The sequence below is a fragment of the Tachyglossus aculeatus genome, chromosome 11 (assembly GCF_015852505.1).
Source record: "Tachyglossus aculeatus isolate mTacAcu1 chromosome 11, mTacAcu1.pri, whole genome shotgun sequence".
Classification (NCBI taxonomy): Eukaryota; Metazoa; Chordata; class Mammalia; order Monotremata; family Tachyglossidae; genus Tachyglossus; species Tachyglossus aculeatus.
The window spans coordinates 694,221-710,237 of record NC_052076.1 but is presented as its reverse complement, the minus strand read 5'-3'; the positions used below and the strand labels follow the sequence as shown (position 1 = coordinate 710,237).

Sequence of the window (16,017 nt, the reverse complement as noted above, 5' to 3'; positions counted from 1 at the left end):
CTCTTCCTTGCTTACTCTTCCTCTTCATCTCCCTCCTCCCTTCCCCCTCCCTCTCCCCTTCTCTTCCTCCTTCCTTCCTCTTCTGCCTTTCCTCCTCCTCCTCCTCCTCCCTCTCTTCCACCTCTTCCTCCCTTCCTCCTCCATTTTCTCCATCTCCTCATCCTCACTTCCTGCCCTTTCTCCTTCTCTTCTCCTCTCCCCCTCCTCTTCTTCCTTTCCTCCTCCTCACCACTCCCTCTTCCCCTGCCAGTCAGTCAATCAGTTGTACTTATGTGTTATGTGTGTGCAGACTCCTTATGCTTATGTGTGCAGACTCCTAGAGTTGGGCCTTGTGAGCCCAGGAAGGCGGGTTTAGGCTCTCCCCCATGGGGCCATTGTCCAGGAGGAGCAGGGAAAGAGTGCTCACCCAGAACTCTCAGCCTGGCACTGCCAGTGGCAGACTACAGGCATGCCCACTCCCCTGAAAAGTGGTCAACATCACAATGGTGCAGAGCAGCTGAGTGGGGAGATGTTTGCCCATGAGAGTGACCCACTGCAAAGAGTTATGTCCTGGGCATGGAGTGTAATGTCCTGTCCTGTCAATCAGTCAATCAATTAATCAATGGTACTGACCTGTCCTAGGAGAGATTCTGCCCTCTACCCATCAGAACCCAGGGGCCAGGGTCAGAGACCCACCTTGCTGTGCCTAAGGCCTGTGGGAGAGGGCTGGGCCACAGAGGCAAAGATGGGCATTGGCAAGGGGGCACCCAGTGCTCCCTCTGTTCCTGACACAGGCTTTCTGGATCTGGAATCCTGGGTCATTCTTCCCCACTCAGCCTCTCGCATTGGTCCAAGGAGCTTCCATTTTCAGAGGGACAGGGGAAGGGTGGGCAGAGGGCTGAGGGAAGGGGAACCCAGGGGGCCCATTGGCCTGACTGTGTGATCACATGCGGACAAGGTCAGCTGGGCCCGTCCAAGGCATGGAAGACCGAGTCCCAGAAACTGTTTGATTGGGAGAAATGAAAGGATGACCAAGCTACCGGCGGCCCAGAGTGGATGCCGCCCAGACCTGCTGTCCATGTCCCTCTGCCACCCCCCACTTCTGTGGCATGATTGGTTGCCTGATTGTTTGATTGATTGATGAATTGGGGTGGGAGAGTCCAGGCCCCTGCCTTAGCCAAGTCTTAAGTTTTGGTTCCAGATGGAGCTGAGGAGTGAGTGAGACAGAAAGAGAGAGAGTGTGTATGTGTGTGTGTGTGTGTATTCTCCCCCCCCCCCCCCCACCAAGTCCTTAGAAATGCCCTAACAGATTCCCTTTCCCAAGCCCAGGAGGCGTGGCCTTGGGGTCCAGTGACTGGAGACTGGAGCTGCCAGTGATAGCCCGGAGCACACCACCCCCAGCCCCACCCCAGCAGGCACCACGCTTCACTGGTGCCCTGGTGTGTCAGTCGAGTTAACGTGTAACCATGGAGTCTTCGGCAACAAAGCTGCCCTCTGATAATGGGGTTTCTTTCTGGATTAATAAGATTAGTGGTTAACTCCGTGGCACAGCACTCACAGCAGGAATCAGAAAGGGCAAGTGTGGCCCGCACTCCAGTCAGTGGCTGGACTCCTGGTCTACCAATCTGTGGGGATCCTGGGCCGGAGAACGGCAGGATCCCACCTGCCCAGTGGCAAACACACCCCGCGGTGGGCACCTCTGCCTCTTCCAGACTTCGCTGGGCCTCTTCTCCCACCTTCCCCCCCTTCAGCTCCCTCCCCCCAAATTCCCTCTCCCTAGTTCCGTCTCCCCCAGCTCCCTCCTCTTCCCCCTCACCCCTGCTCATCCCCATACCCCCTCCCCCAAACCCGCCAGTGCACAGCTCTCCCCACCATCAGATCCTTCCTGTACCCTAACCCTGCTCCTCCAGGAAGCCCTCCCTGGTGAGCTTCCAGCCACCAGCCCTGCCACTACCTGGTTTTCCCCTCTCCCCAACACCTGTGCACATGTATATATTCTTACTTGTCTGTGGTTTCATTCATGGATTTGTCCATCCAGTTATTGTTCAGCTGCCTGCTCTCATGTTTGGCCTACTTCCTTCTCTAGTGTGCTTCTTCCCCACCCTTCACTATCCAGACTGAGTGCTAGGAAGTAGACAATAGAGTTCCTGCCCTCCAGGAGCTTACAGTCTACTGTGCAGGGCACTGCACTGAGTAATGGGAAAAGGACAATAGAATTAGTAAACAGTGCTTTGCACATAGTAAGTGCTTAGTAAATGCCTTCATTATAATCCTTGCCCTCCAGGAGCTTACAGTCTGTTGTGTACAGAGCACAGTATGGAGCCTTCGGGAGAGTTCAGTAGGGCTAGTAGACATGATCCTTGCCCTCAAAGAGCTTACAGTCTACTATGGGCAGAGTGCCGTGCTGAGCCTTGGGGAGAGTACAATAGGATTAGTAGACCCAATCCCTGCCCTCAGAGAGCTTACAGTCTGCTGTTCAGAGCACTGTGCCAAACCTTGGTGGTGGGACAATAAGGTTAGTAGACACGATCCCTACTCTCAAGGAGCTGGCAATCAGGGCCCCTCTCCTGAGCGTGGTGGGGGTCTGGTGGATCCCCTACATCCGTGGCTGGCAAACCGCGTTTGTCCCAGAGAGCATCCGCTCTGTCCGGGTGACAGAGAGCAGATGCCCGCGCTTCTCCCTGGTACTTCTGGGTGGTGGTGTGTCTGGGGCCGGGGCCAGGGCTTGGGCCAGAGCTGGAGCCGGGTCCCTGTCCTGCCAGCCAAGCCGTGGCGTGTCGCGGGCCATTGATTTTTGGAGCCGCTGATATTTCAGTCTGGGGCCGTGTGTCTGTGGTACTGCACAGACTGTCAAGAAGAAATATGATAGCGTCTTAAAAGATTAATAATATCTCCGCTCCTCTGGAGGCCTGTCTTAATTCAGTGCCCTGTTCCCCGGCGTGTACCCTCATTTATCTAGTCTGATTTGAATAGCAAATGGCAATCGGCCGCCACGAGGGAAGCGGCTCTCATTTTTATCGATCCGGCCGCGGTGGCCAGCCAGAGTCGGGAGCCAGGGGTTCCCGGAGCGCTGGGGAAGGGGACTGAAGAGGGGGCCTGGGGGTCCCGGGGATGGTGATGCAGCAGAGAGGGAGCGTAGGGTGGTTGGCTCCGGTCGGTGTCGGTGGGCAACTCTGGGAGGGTGTGGGCTCCCCCAGCCTCAGTTTATCCATCTGCAGGATGGGCCCGGTGCAAGGGCTGGCTCCCATCTGACTCACACTTGGTGAGGGAAGCTGGGGTCTGAGGGGGAGGGGGCCGCAGGCTCACCATGGAGGGATGGTCGCCCCACCTTCCTGGTTCCGACACACACCCAAGATGGCTTCTGACCATGGAGGGGGAGGCACTAATGAGCTCCAGGAAGGGGCCAAACCCAAAAGCCATAAAATAAATCGAAAATGACTTTGTGTTTTTGAGCGGCAGTAATTGCTATATGTTGTGATGTTTGCATAAGGAATTAGTGCCTAGCAGAATGGCTTGCTGCACTTTCTCTTTGCCCGTCGACTCCAGTCTGTGAGTGAATGACTTATTAAGGTTAATAAAGAAAAATTTGCTCGTGACTCGTAATGATCCAATTGCTAGAATTTAACACCACCTTCTACCCTGCCGCCTAAAGAGGGACCCCCCTACCCTACACACACACACACACACACACACACACACGCACACACACACACACACCCCGCCCCCCCCCCTTCCCTCCTCCCTAGTGGCCTGCTGGTGGGGACTCTTGAACTCTCCACAGTGGTGTGAGATCACACTGCGTCTTCTGAGTTATCGAGCTATCTACCTGCCTACCTCTCTGCCTGCCCGCCTGGGAGCTTTATGGCTCCCTTCCTGCTCCTGGGTGATTTATCGCTCCAAATTCATTGTTTTGCATTATTCTGCTCAAAATGAAGAAATGTCATTATTTTGCAGTGAAAAAGTTGTCATTTGCATAATGCCTGCCATTAATTATTTTGAGACTAATGCAGTTGATATTTTTAGGGTGCGGGGTTCAGCCCCCCCTCCATGAAATGTCAACGTGCAAGCAACGGCCATTCCCAGCACCCCGTTGCCACCCTGGTGGGAGTGAGCAGCGGCACTGGGGGTACAAGGGCAACAGGAGTGGGTCTCAATGTAGCTATAGTCGGAGACTCTTACTCACCTGCTCGCTGCCAGGACAGGAAGGGATTGGAGCTCAGAGCTGGGACCTCCCAAAGGACAAAGCGAGAAGGGTCCCACTGGGCTCGGCGGGAGAGGAGAGGTCCCAGTCTGGCCCCTCTATGGGGAGAACCCATCCACGAGGTGGGGGGGGAGGGGGGGAGTAAAACCCCACCCACACAGGGGAGGGGTGAGCCAAAGACCCACCCTTGGATGGAAGGGGCTAGCCAACCCCGCCCCATACCCCCCTCAGGCTAGCTGGACTCATTGGTTGGCTTGCAGTATTTGTGGTTCCCCTGTTACGTGGGGGCCAGCCAATTGGCTGAGTTCAATGTAAGGAGGCCTGGGTTCTCAGTACGGTGCCCTCCAGCCCAGAGGCACTCTGTACAGTGCCCTCCACCTCGCCATGTACACTAACCATCTTTTTCTCCTCTGTGTCCAGATGGGCCCCAGCCACAGACAGCCACGGTTCAGTGCCATGGGGTGGGGGCTGCAGGACAGAGGGTTGGGGCAGGGCAGGGGGCATGGGGGCAGAGGGGGGGGCTGTGGGTTGTAGGGTGTGGAACCCGCACCTGCCAGCCAAATGCCTAGGGAGCAGGAGAAGTCAGAACCAGGCTGAACAGTTTTTTGCCAAGAAGCTCGTGGCCCATGAGAGGACAGAGTCCAGGGAAGCAAAGGAAGCAGACACTCAAAGTCACACACTCGCGCACACACCCACCCAGACACGCGCGTACCCACCACGCACCCCCAACCTCCAGTGACAGCCGACATTGCTGTCCGGGTTTCTGAGTTGACGGTTTTGGTTTCACATCAGTTCCACCCCCATCTGGGTCCAGCTCCATCTTTCAGAGGGGCATGTGGCCAGCAGGGTCAGCTGGAAGGTTGACGCCCTCCTGACCCTTGCCGAAGTTGGGCCTGGTCCAGAACCTCCCAGCCCTCGGACAGCCACAAGAACAAGGTTCTGTCTCCATGGTGACCATCCGCATCCTCAATTCCGGTCACATGGAGCCAGTTGGGGTCCGGCCCCCTCAGATGACCTCATCCTGCCCTTGGGTGGCTGGCTCGGGCATCTGCCACATTCAGAAGTAACCACACCACAGGTCTGAGGCTGAAAGGATCCGTCCATGAGTTTGTGCCAGGGTGATGAGTAGCAGGGCTGAAATCCCGGCTCTACCAACTGTCAGCTGTGTGACTTTGGGCAAGTCACTTAACTTCTCTGGGCCTCAGTTCCCACATCTGTAAAATAGGGATTAAGACTGTGAGCCCCCCCGTGGGACAACCTGATCACCTTGTAACCTCCCCAGCACTTAGAACAGTGCTTTGCACATAGTAAGCGCTTAATAAATGCCATCATTATTATTATTATTATGGGAACGAAAGGGCCACTGGAGCGTGGGAGTGGGTCAGTGCTTAGATGGCAGGAAATGCCAGAGTGGCATTTGGGGATGGAAATAAGTGGGGAGATGAGCCATTAGTCAGGGAAGGCCTCTTGATGGAGGTGTGATCTCAGAATGGGGCTGTGAAGATGGGGAGAGTGGCAGTCTTCTGGCTGTGAAGTGGGAAGGAGTTCCAGGCAGGAGAGAGGGCGTGAGCAAGGGAGCAATGGCGAGAGAGATGAGAGAGTGAGGCTCAGTGAGGAGGTTGGTGTGACAGGACAGGAGTGTGTGGGTTGGGGTGTGGGGCAAGAGGAGCGAGTCCAGGTAGGAGGGAGAGCTGATTGAGGTCCTCAAATCACTCAATCGGTTGATCAGTCATATCTGTTGAGCACTTGCTGTGTGCAGAGCACAGTACTAAGCGCTTAAGAGAGTACAATATAACAGAGTCAGTAGACATATTCCGTGCCCACAATGAGCTTACAGTCTAGAGGCGGAGACAGACATTAATAGAAATAAATTATGAATAAAAATAACGATAATGATGGTATTAAGTGCTCGCTGTGCGTCCAGCACTATTCTAATTGCTGGGGTAGATACAAGCTAATCAGGTTAGGCACAGTCCCCATACCAAATGAGGTCACCATCTTCATCCCTGTTGTACAGATGAGGGAACTGAGGCACAGAGAAGTGACGGACTTGCCCAAAATCACGCAGCAGACAAGTGGCAGAGCCGGAATTAGAACTCAGGTCCTTCAGACTCCCAGGCCCGTGCCCTTTCCACTAGGCCAACCTGCTTCTCTGTGCCTTCTAGACTGTGAACCCGCTGTTGGGTAGGGACCATCTCTGTATGTTGCCAACTTATACTTCCCAAGCACTTAATACAGTGCTCTGCACACAGTAAGCACTCAATAAATACGATTGAATGAATGAATGAATGTGCCCATAAGTGCTGTGAGGTGAGGGTGGGGTGAATACTGGGGGCAAATCCAAGTGCAAGGGTGTTGCAGAAGAAAGTGGGAGAAGAGGAAATGAAAGCTTAGCCCAGGATGGCCTCTTGGAGGAGGTATGCTTTTACTAAGGCTTTGAAAATGGGGAGAGTGGTGGACTGTCATATATGATGGGGGAGGGAGTTCCGGGCCAGAGGCAAGATGTGGGTGAAGTGTTGGCGGCGAGCTGGAAGAGATCGAGGTTCAGTGAGTAAGTTGGGGCTGGAGGAGCCAAGTGTGAGGCTGGGTTGTACTAGGAAATTAGGCAGGTAAAGTAGGAGGGAGCAAGCTGACTGAGGGCTTTAAAGCCAATGGTAAGGAGTTTCCACTTGGTGCAGAAGTGAATGGGGAACCACTGGAATTTCTTGAGGAGTGGGGAAACACAGACTGATTGGTTTTGTAGAAAATAGATCTGGGCAGCAGAGTTAAGTATGGATTGGAGTGTGGAAAGACAGGAGGCAGGAAGTTCAGTAAGGAGGTTGATGCAGTAATCAAGATGGAATTGAATAAATGCCTGGATTAACATGATAGCAGTTTGGTTGGAGACAAAAGGGCAGATTCTAGAGCTGTTGTGAAGGTTGAACTGACGGAATTTGGTGACAGACTGAATATGTGGGTTGAATGAGAGAGATGAGTCGAGGATAACGTCAAAGTTCCTGGCCTGTGAGACAGGAAGGATAGTGGAGCTGTCTACAGTGATGGGAGAGTCAGGGGAAGGACAGGGCTTGGGTGGGAATCATAATAATGGTAATAGTTGCATTTGTTAGGTGCTTACAGTGTGCCAGGCACTGTACTAAGCGCTGGGGTAGGTATAAGCAAATGGGGTTGGACACATTCTCTGTCCCATGTGGGGCTCAGTCTCAACCCTCATTATACAGATGAGGTAACTGAGGCCCAGGAGTTTCCCAAGGTCACATAGAAGACAAGGGATGGAGCAGGGATTAGAACCAATAAAGGAGTTCTGTTTTGGACATGTTAAGTTTGAGGTGTTGGCATCCAAGTAGAGATGTCCCGAAGGCAGGAGGAAATGAAACACTGCAGAGAAGGAGAGAGATCAGGGCTGGAGATGTAGATTTGAGAATCATCTGCATAGAGATGGTAGTTGAAGCCATGGGAGCGAATGAGTTCTCTGAGGGAGTGGGCGTAGATGGAGAATAGAAGGGGACCCAGAACTGAACCTTGAGTGACTCCCACATTAAGGGGGTGGGAGGCAGAGGAGGAGCCCGTGAAAGAGACTGAGAGTGATGGTGAGGAGTGTCTGCTTGATGCAGAGATGGGTGAGCAACCGTTGGAAGTTCTTGAGAATGGGGAAACATGGAGAGACCAGTTTTGCAGAACAGTGATCTGGGCAGCAAAGTGAAGTATGAATTGGAGAGGGGAGAGGTAGGCAGCAGGGAGGGTGACGAGGAGGCAGATACAGTAGTCGAGGCAAGATCTGAGAAGCCAGACAGCCCGGGAGAGATGGCCTGTAAGCTGTTTTCCAGGATTCCCCGCTAGCCCGGGTTCTGGCCTTCACTCGATTGAGGTTGAGGTCAGAGTCTGGCTGGATACTGGCCTCCCCATCCTGTGGCACCATCTGGCAGAGACCGCTCCTGTCCTGGGAGCCCTCCATTCCCCCATCTGGCCAGCTCCGCGGCCTGGGCCTGGGCCTCTGGGCCAGATACTCTTGTGTGTACGCGTGACTGTTTGTGTACGAATTGTAGACACACACACACACACACACACACACACAGACACACACAGACACATCTATATATACTCTGTGTGTGTGTGTGTGTGTGTATAAATATATGTCTGTGTGTACGAGAAACAGATGCACTGTAGGCAGATAAAGCTGATAAATATAGATTCAGATAGAAGCCGGAGCGAACGAATATAGACTCTATAGAGCGCACGCCAACAGCTCAGAGTGCTCCATTATTCCTTGTGTTCTCTGTGTGTCATAAAAGAGTGGAAAATCAGAAGCTGACGTTGAAATCACTGACTGACACTGTCAGCTTCCAGCAGACACAGAGTGAGGTAAGGAAATAACCTTTCTTTCAAGTTGGAGGAACAATTAGCGGGAAGATTTACGACTTTTAATTATTTGCTTAATGAAAGTTCTTAGATGGCAGGATATGTGTGTGTGTATGTGTGTGTGTGTATGTGAGTATGTGTGTCACCTTCCTCAGAATACTTAAGGGAAACAAAATCAAACTTGGCGCCTGGAGAGGGAGTAGAGAGAGAGAGAGGGAGAGAGAGAGAGAGGGGGGGGGGACAGTGGCTGGCCGTGGGGCTGGGCCAGTGAGTGGGCCATTGAATGGGCTCTGGGAGGAGGTCCACTGGGGCTTGGTAGGGGGGTCAGGAGGGGCAGCATGCGGGCAGGTCTTACGCCGTCTGGAAGGGCAGGCTGAGTTTTGGCTGAACCCCTCTCCCAAAGTCACTGAAAGCATCTAAGAGGTGATCTGGGGAATGGACAGAAATCCCCTCCCTGAGCTGACACATCATGGTGGGGGCACCAGCCTCAGCAGTTGCGCAGGCATGGCTGTCCATGTATGGTCACGTATGTCCATGTGTGGACATGTGTGTCTGTGTGTCCGTCCTTGTGCATGTGGTCGGGTGCATCCTGGCAGTTAGGTGATGCACCTGCTGCCCCGGGAAAGTGGTGTCTTAGCTATTTTTCACCCTGAAGGGCCCTGGATTCAAGTGCTTGTTTGGGTTGGGATCAGCCACGAGGACAGATTGGGAGAAGCAGTGAGTTCTGGCCAGCCACCTCCTCCCCCCGACCTGTCTGCAACACCTACCTCGCCTCTCGCCAGGACTATTCCACTCCAGCCCTGAGGATTCTTGGAGGAACGGGAGCCGGCAGACAACCCGGCGGGGGAGAGGTTGTGAAAGAATGCAGCCCGGCGAAGACGTTTTGTCTGCTGTCGTTTTTTGTATGAGGGTTATGAAACCCCGTTTCCATTTTGTCAACCCAAGTTTGGGGAGGGAGAGGAGGCTTCTGAGGGAGTGTGCTCCAGGAAGTTGGGAACAGTCTGGAGGCCCGAGCAATAGGGCTTCCAGACCTCTCTTGGAGTTGTGGGCCGTCAGCCTGTTTACAGTGAAACAGGAAGTGTCCCTGCAGTAAATATAGAGCTGGGCAGCCTGAATGTCCAGGCTTGTCCCATCTAGGGCAGGGCTTCTTGCTCTCCACGTTTTAGACCAGTGGCTCCCCCCTCCCCTCCCCGCCCCCGGGTAGCCTGGCCGGCCCTTTGGGGTGACGTCATCGGGCAGGAGCCCGGACGTCCGGTTTCTGCTCTCCACCACCCGGCCCTGTGGATGTCGGCCCTTAGCACCGATAGACGGCTATGGCATTTTTGCCCCCTGTCACAACCTGGAGTCTGGCCCACCTGGGACCGCCTGACCCAGACCAGGACTCTCTGCTGCCCCTTCCCTCTTTTTTTTTTTTTTAATGGCATTTATTAAGCACTTACTATGTGCAAAGCACTGTTCTAAGCCCTCTTCCTGCCGGCTCTACGTGCCTCCTGGAGAGAACAGCCTAGGGGAGGAGTGGCGGGCACCGTGGCAGAGGGTGGATCCCTGCTGTCTGCTGCAGAATCTGCGCTGATGCCTGTGATGAAGTCCGTGCCGTTGTTCATCAGCGTTTGCTCTGGTCCATGTGGCTGAACCTGCACCGGTGTCTGTGCAACAGTGGTAGTGGTGCTGTGCTGTTCCTCCACCAGTGTCTACTCAGTGGTGGCAGTGGTGTCTGTGCAGTGTCGGCACCGGTGCCTCAACAGTGGTGGCCGTGGCCTCCTTGCAGTGCCTGCACAGTGGGTGGCAGTGATATCTGTGTGGTCTCCGCGGTCGCGTCTGCGCTATGTCTGCTCAGCAGTGGCAGCGGTGTCTGTGCTCTGTCTGCACTGTCTGTGCAGTGGTTGCAGTGGTGTCTGCGCTGTGTTGGCCCCGGTGTCTGGGTGGTGGTTGCAGTGGTGTCTGGGCTGATCTTCTGGGCCACGGATTCAGCCCTGAAGCAGAAACTTGGACACAGCTTTGGTTCTGAACTCCCCCCACCCTCACCGCCCCCCGTGTTAACCCCCCCGCCCCCGGCCAGCCCCACACCCAGTCTCACACCCACCCCTGCACCCAGATCCTCCCCTTGCCCTGCACCCCGGCTGCACCCAAGGCTCCCACGATCCACTCAGTTTGTTCGAGCCTTGCTTTCTCAGCCTCTGCCAGTTGTCCCAAATTGGTTTGGCTCAGGACTCTGACCAACCAACCAACCAACCTTCATGGCTCATGCGGCCTGTCTGCCCCTCCTCCCTCTCCTCCTCCTCCTCCTCCTCCTCCCTTCCACTCTTCCTCTTCCTTCCTTCCCCACTCCTCTCTCTCCTCCTCCCCCTGCCTTCCCCTTTCCCCTCTCCTCCCTCTCCTCCTCTTTCCTCCCCTTCTCCCTGAGCTCCACAGGGATGGGAGGGGGGAAGGAGCAGGGTCCTAGAATCCAGGGAGAGGTGCTGGTCCATGGGCCAATCCCAGAGCCCACGGCCTGCTGGCCTCCGCACATGGGCCTTGGAGCGGTTGTCACTGGGCCAGCAGCCAGGAGGCCTCTCCCAGTCCGCTAGGCCTTGTGGACCTAGGCTGGGGGTGGGGCTGGGGAGCAGGTGACCAACTGCTTAAAAAACTAACACGGGGACACGAGACTTCCATGACTCTCAGGCTCCCAATCCAGCACTCTGCACACAGGTGGGGCCCAGTACAGTGTTCTGCACATAGTACAGTGCAGTGCACACAGTAGGAGCCCAGCACAGTGCTCTGCACACAGTAGGGTTGTTCACACAGTCCTGCACTCTATACACAGTAGGGGCCCAGTAGACACTGTACTCCCCTTCTCCCCTGCCCCCTCACCGCACAGTGTTTGGGACTGAGATTGGCAGGCGTAGGGAGAAGCATGAGTGAGTAGTAAATGCCGGCCACCCCCTCCCCCCCCCACTCCCCGCCCCTGTACACGGCGGTGGCGGCTCCCGCCCCATGCGTGGAAGTTCTCACCATCGTCCTCCTCCTCGGTGGATTCAACAGCTCTTGCATAATTTCACTTTCCGACAGCCAAAAAGCGGGGAAACAACAGATGGGGAAGGCAGAGTTTTCCCCTCTTCTCAGACGGAGGAGCAGGGACTGAGGTAACCCCCACCCCCACCCGGGGACCCACGGCCACGACACAGCCTCTGACCGCCGGGCTCGCCGGCAGGCAGTGAGATGGCTGCGGGCCGGTGATCAGAGGATCAGAGCGCAGGCTGGCGGGAGAGGGATTTTCCACCCGAAACAGATCCCGATGTCCATTTCAGTAAGATGCCGTTATATAATCAGTGCCGCCACTGGCTCGTCCCAGCCGGCTGTGACCCGGCTGGTGCTGGGCCCCATCCCCTGGCCCTATGCCAGGGGGAGAGTCCAGCAGGGGGGCGTGGCTCAGCACTCATGGTTGCTGGCAAGACTGAAAATCCCGGGCCACAGGTCATCTTAGTCCCCTGCCCCCGCTGCTGCCCTGCTTCTGCCCCTGCCCTGCCCTGCCCTGATCAAGCAACTTGGCTCTCCCTGCTGCTCCCTTGGTGCATGGCAGCCACTGAGACCCTCACCTGTGCCGGACACAGAGACACTGATGACCCTGCGTGAGCGGCCCCAGGCCTGTGGCATAACGTGGCACGTCACACGCTCCTTTGTGGAGAATGGCACGGTTCCTGATGGTAGAGCGTGATTCCGTTGGTCTCCTGGCCCCCCTCCCCTCGCTCCGGGCCCACGTGAGCCCAGGCGCTGCCCCTGAGCCATGGCACTAGTGGCACTCGTGGCACTTGGTTGCAGGGGCCATGGCGGAACCGACACCGGGCCCCGAGAACGACCAACACCCGATAGGCGCCCAGTGCTGTGTCTGCATGGGCCGGAGCCTGGCCCGAGACAGTGCTAACCAACCAACTGGACGTGCGGCCCCGTCCGGCCTTGGCGAGGTGGGGTGTCCGTCTCTGGGCGGGCAGCAGCTCACGGTGAGCGTGTCTCTTCGCTCTCGCCCACTGCCCACTTCACCCCTCAGGCCAGCCTGGACATCTCCAGGCCTGCGCTGGGATCCCTCTCCCTGGGGTCAAAGACCCAATGAGCAGGAGCCCCTTCCCCGCCCCCCCCGCCAGCCCTCTTCAGTGTCCCGAGAGGGTCCCCCAACGCCCCCCGCCCCCGCCTACCCCTCCTGGGAAGCTGGGGGCCCGTGTCCGTCCGAGAGGAGCAGAGCAGGGGAGCGGGGAAGTGGGAGCGGAGAGACCCCCCGCTCTCCAGAGCGTCGTCAGCGGCGTCGTTGGTCTCTTGTTTCTGGGGCCCTGGTAGTGTACTGGAAGGAGCTTTTCAAATGCTAATCCTGGGGTTGTTTTGTCACTCTGGGACTTAGCACAAAGGATTCTGATTTTTAACAGCTCTGCCGCCCAGCCCCCGCCCCAGTCCCCGGTCGGTGGGTCCGAGTCCCTTCCCGGAGGCCGGAGCGGCCCGTCTGTCCACGCCTTCGTCTCTCCCAGGACTGGGGCGAGCGAGCGGTGAACCCTCGGGGGAAGCAATCCCGGGCCTCACCGCCCGCCCGTGCCCACAGGGCGCCCACCCCAGCCTGGGGGAGGGGAACGCCCCCGCGGCCCCGACAACCCTCTGGGAAGGGTAGTAATCTGGGTCTTCTACCTCCGTAGTCCCCTCCCATGCCCCTCCAGTGCCCTGCGCACACAGTTGGCTACTCAGCCCAGTGCTTTGCACACACTTGGTGCCCAGTAGATCCTGATGACAATGATGATGATGGTGACGGTCTGCAGAGGCAGGGAGCTGAAGCACAGCAGGGGCCCGGGTTGATGAGCCCCCACCCCACTCCCCGGAGCCAGGGATGGGGACACCCCCACCCTCCAGGACACGCACCCCCAAATCCAGGCCTCTCCACGCCCCCGGCCCTGCAGCCCCCACCCCTCTCTGCCAGTCCTGCAGCCCGCAGCCCCCAGCCTGTCCAGCCTCCGGCAGTCCGGCCCAGGACCAGCCGCCACCAGGGCTGATTCCGCTGCCCTGTTCCCGGCTCCAGATGGGCGGGGGCGGCCCGCCCAGTCACGTCAGGACACGGCTTCTCCCCCGCCAGGGCCCGCCAGGGCCGGGATTTGCTGTTCTCCGCTGCTCCCTTTGAAGTCGGGAATCCCGGAGGAATCTGAGACCACCAGATGTTTCTGCTGCTGGAGTCCGCAGCCAGGATCCTGGCTTCCAGCCTTGTGGGCCCCTGCTCCCTTCCCAGAGACCTGACACCTGCCCTCCTGCCCGTCTACCCTCCCGGCCTATCCTGGCTCTTCCCGTCCCATCCCGTCCACCTCACCCCGCCCCCCGCCCCCCCCCGCATCCCGTCTGCCCTGTCCACCCCATCTGCCTCATCCTGCTCCTTCTTGGCCCATTCTGCCCCACCCCAACCCATCCCATACCCTCCTGTCCGGATTACCTGCCCCCTCTATCTCACCCCAATCCGTCTGCCCCATCCTATCCGCCTTCTCCTGTCCCATGCCCGGGTGCCACGCCCAGCGGCCCCGAGATCAGCCCTGTGCCAGGCTCCATCCCTCCAGGGCAATTTGGGGGCCCAGACCTCTTCACACTCTGAGAGGCTGGGAGGACTCTGGGAGCTACTGAGGTGGGAGGTCTGGACCCCGGCGTGCGGGTAGGATTTGGAGGCTCACTCGGGCCCCCGGGATGGGGCTTTGGTGGGGCCGCCAGGGTGGACCTACCTTCAGGCTCTGAGGGACCGGGAGGTCAGGGGGCGGGGGGATGGGGGCTGTCGGGGCAGCTAGTGTCGGGCTGGAAGGTGGGGCGTCTCATGTAAATTCCCAGCCAGGTCAAGGCAGGAAGGAGAGGGAGGCTCCGCTCAGAACCTCATCATCGTAGTTGTCCTTCTCCTCCTCCCGCTCCTCTCTGACCGTGTCACAGGGATCATCCAAGTGAACCCAGGAGAGCCCCGCCAAAACCCCCTTCCCCTCCTCCTCTCCAGTGCCGGGACATCAGGCATCTTTGGCAGGAGGGCGGGCAAGGACCGGTGGGGACCAGGGAGCTTCCAAACTTGGGCCAGTTCCCTGTTACAAGTCGCTTTCCATTCAGAAATGTGGCAGTTCCGGACCCCCAGGCCGCAGGCTGTGTGAATCCCCACGAGGACTGGAGGGGGGTGGTGGGCAAGCTGGGCGGGGGGGCTCGTTGGGGGGAGGGAGGCCATGAGGGGTGAGGGCGGGGGCTGCCCTTTCTCTTCTTCAGTAACTTCCTGGTCAAGACCCATGGCCCAAAAAAAGGTTTGCAGTTCCTTGTGGTAGCAATTCAGCCCTTGCTTTGGGCCAAGCCCTGAGCTAAGCACTGCAGTGTGTAATAATAATGTGGCATTTGTTAAGCGATTACTATGTGCAAAGCACTGTTCTAAGCGCTGGGGGGATATAAGGTGATCAGGTTGTCTCGTGGGGCTCACAGTCTTAATCCCCATTTTACAGATGAGGTAACTGAGGCTCAGAGAAGTTAAGTGCCTTGCCCAAGGTCACACAGCAGAGATGTGGCAGAGCTGGGATTAGAACCCATGACTTCTGGCTCCCAAGCCCGGGCTCTTTCCACTGAGCCACAAGGATAATCAGATCAGACACGATCCCTGACCCACACGGGGCTCATGTCTAAGAGGGACAGAGTGCAGGGACTTATCCCCATTTCACAGATGTGGAAACTGAGGCCCAGAGAGGTCAAGTGCCTTGCTTGAGGGCCCTCCCTCTCTTCCTTCCTCCCTTCCCAGTGCAGAGTCCCCAGGGAAACTGTTAGTGGTTGTTGGTGGTGGGAGGCATGTTATTCAACTCCTGAGCCCTGCTTCCTCCTCCTTTTCCTCCTCCTTTTCCTCCTCCTCCTCCTCCTTCTCCTCCCTCCCTCCCTTTCTCCCTCTTTTTTCTCCCTCCCTTCTCTCCATCCCTTCCTCTCCTCTCCCCTCCAAGGGCCCAAAAGGAAGAAGGTACTCCCCAGCTTCAAGGGAAGGGGCTTCAAGTTCCCTGACATAAAAATGCTATGTAACAGCAGAGCAAGATTCTACAACAATTCTCTCACACACACACACACACACACACACAAACACACACACACGTGCATCACTTTGACCTCGTCCTCTTTCCTCCTCCAGCCTACACTCTGCTTCATTCATTCATCGTTTCTTAAAACAGAGAACAACATTTCAGATTAGAATTTTTCCCAAAGTGAATATTTTTGGAAAGTTTGAGCATTTAGCAATTTGTTTATTTCCTGTTTCCTTCCTTCTCACTTCCTTCCTCTTCCTCCCTCTCTCCTTCCCTCTCTCTTCTCCCCCTTATCTGTCTGAGTCCTGGGGAGCAGGGTCTGGGGTGCCGAGGGGGGAGGGAAGGACGACAGCTCAGGCGTGACTCGAGGCTGGAGGTGGAGTCCTGGGGAGATTCCTGCCAACTCATTATTCTCTCCGTTCAGTTACAAGTGAAGAAAAATCTGTGAATCACTTCACCATTTTA

The 16,017-nt window shown here is 56.7% G+C and overlaps 1 protein-coding gene and 1 long non-coding RNA gene across 3 annotated transcripts in view; one reads left to right on the top strand and one right to left on the bottom strand.

Moving 5' to 3' along the window:
- Nucleotides 1-16,017, top strand: part of ZBTB20 (zinc finger and BTB domain containing 20) — a 137,838-nt gene that overhangs the window by 18,956 nt on the left and 102,865 nt on the right. The gene's annotated exons all lie outside the window — the stretch shown is intronic.
- LOC119934264 lies at nt 3,721-11,848 on the bottom strand. Its single transcript, XR_005452892.1, has 3 exons — nt 11,528-11,848; nt 9,976-10,509; nt 3,721-5,394 (listed from the first exon to the last, which is right to left on the bottom strand). It is a non-coding gene; the product is annotated as an uncharacterized LOC119934264 (long non-coding RNA).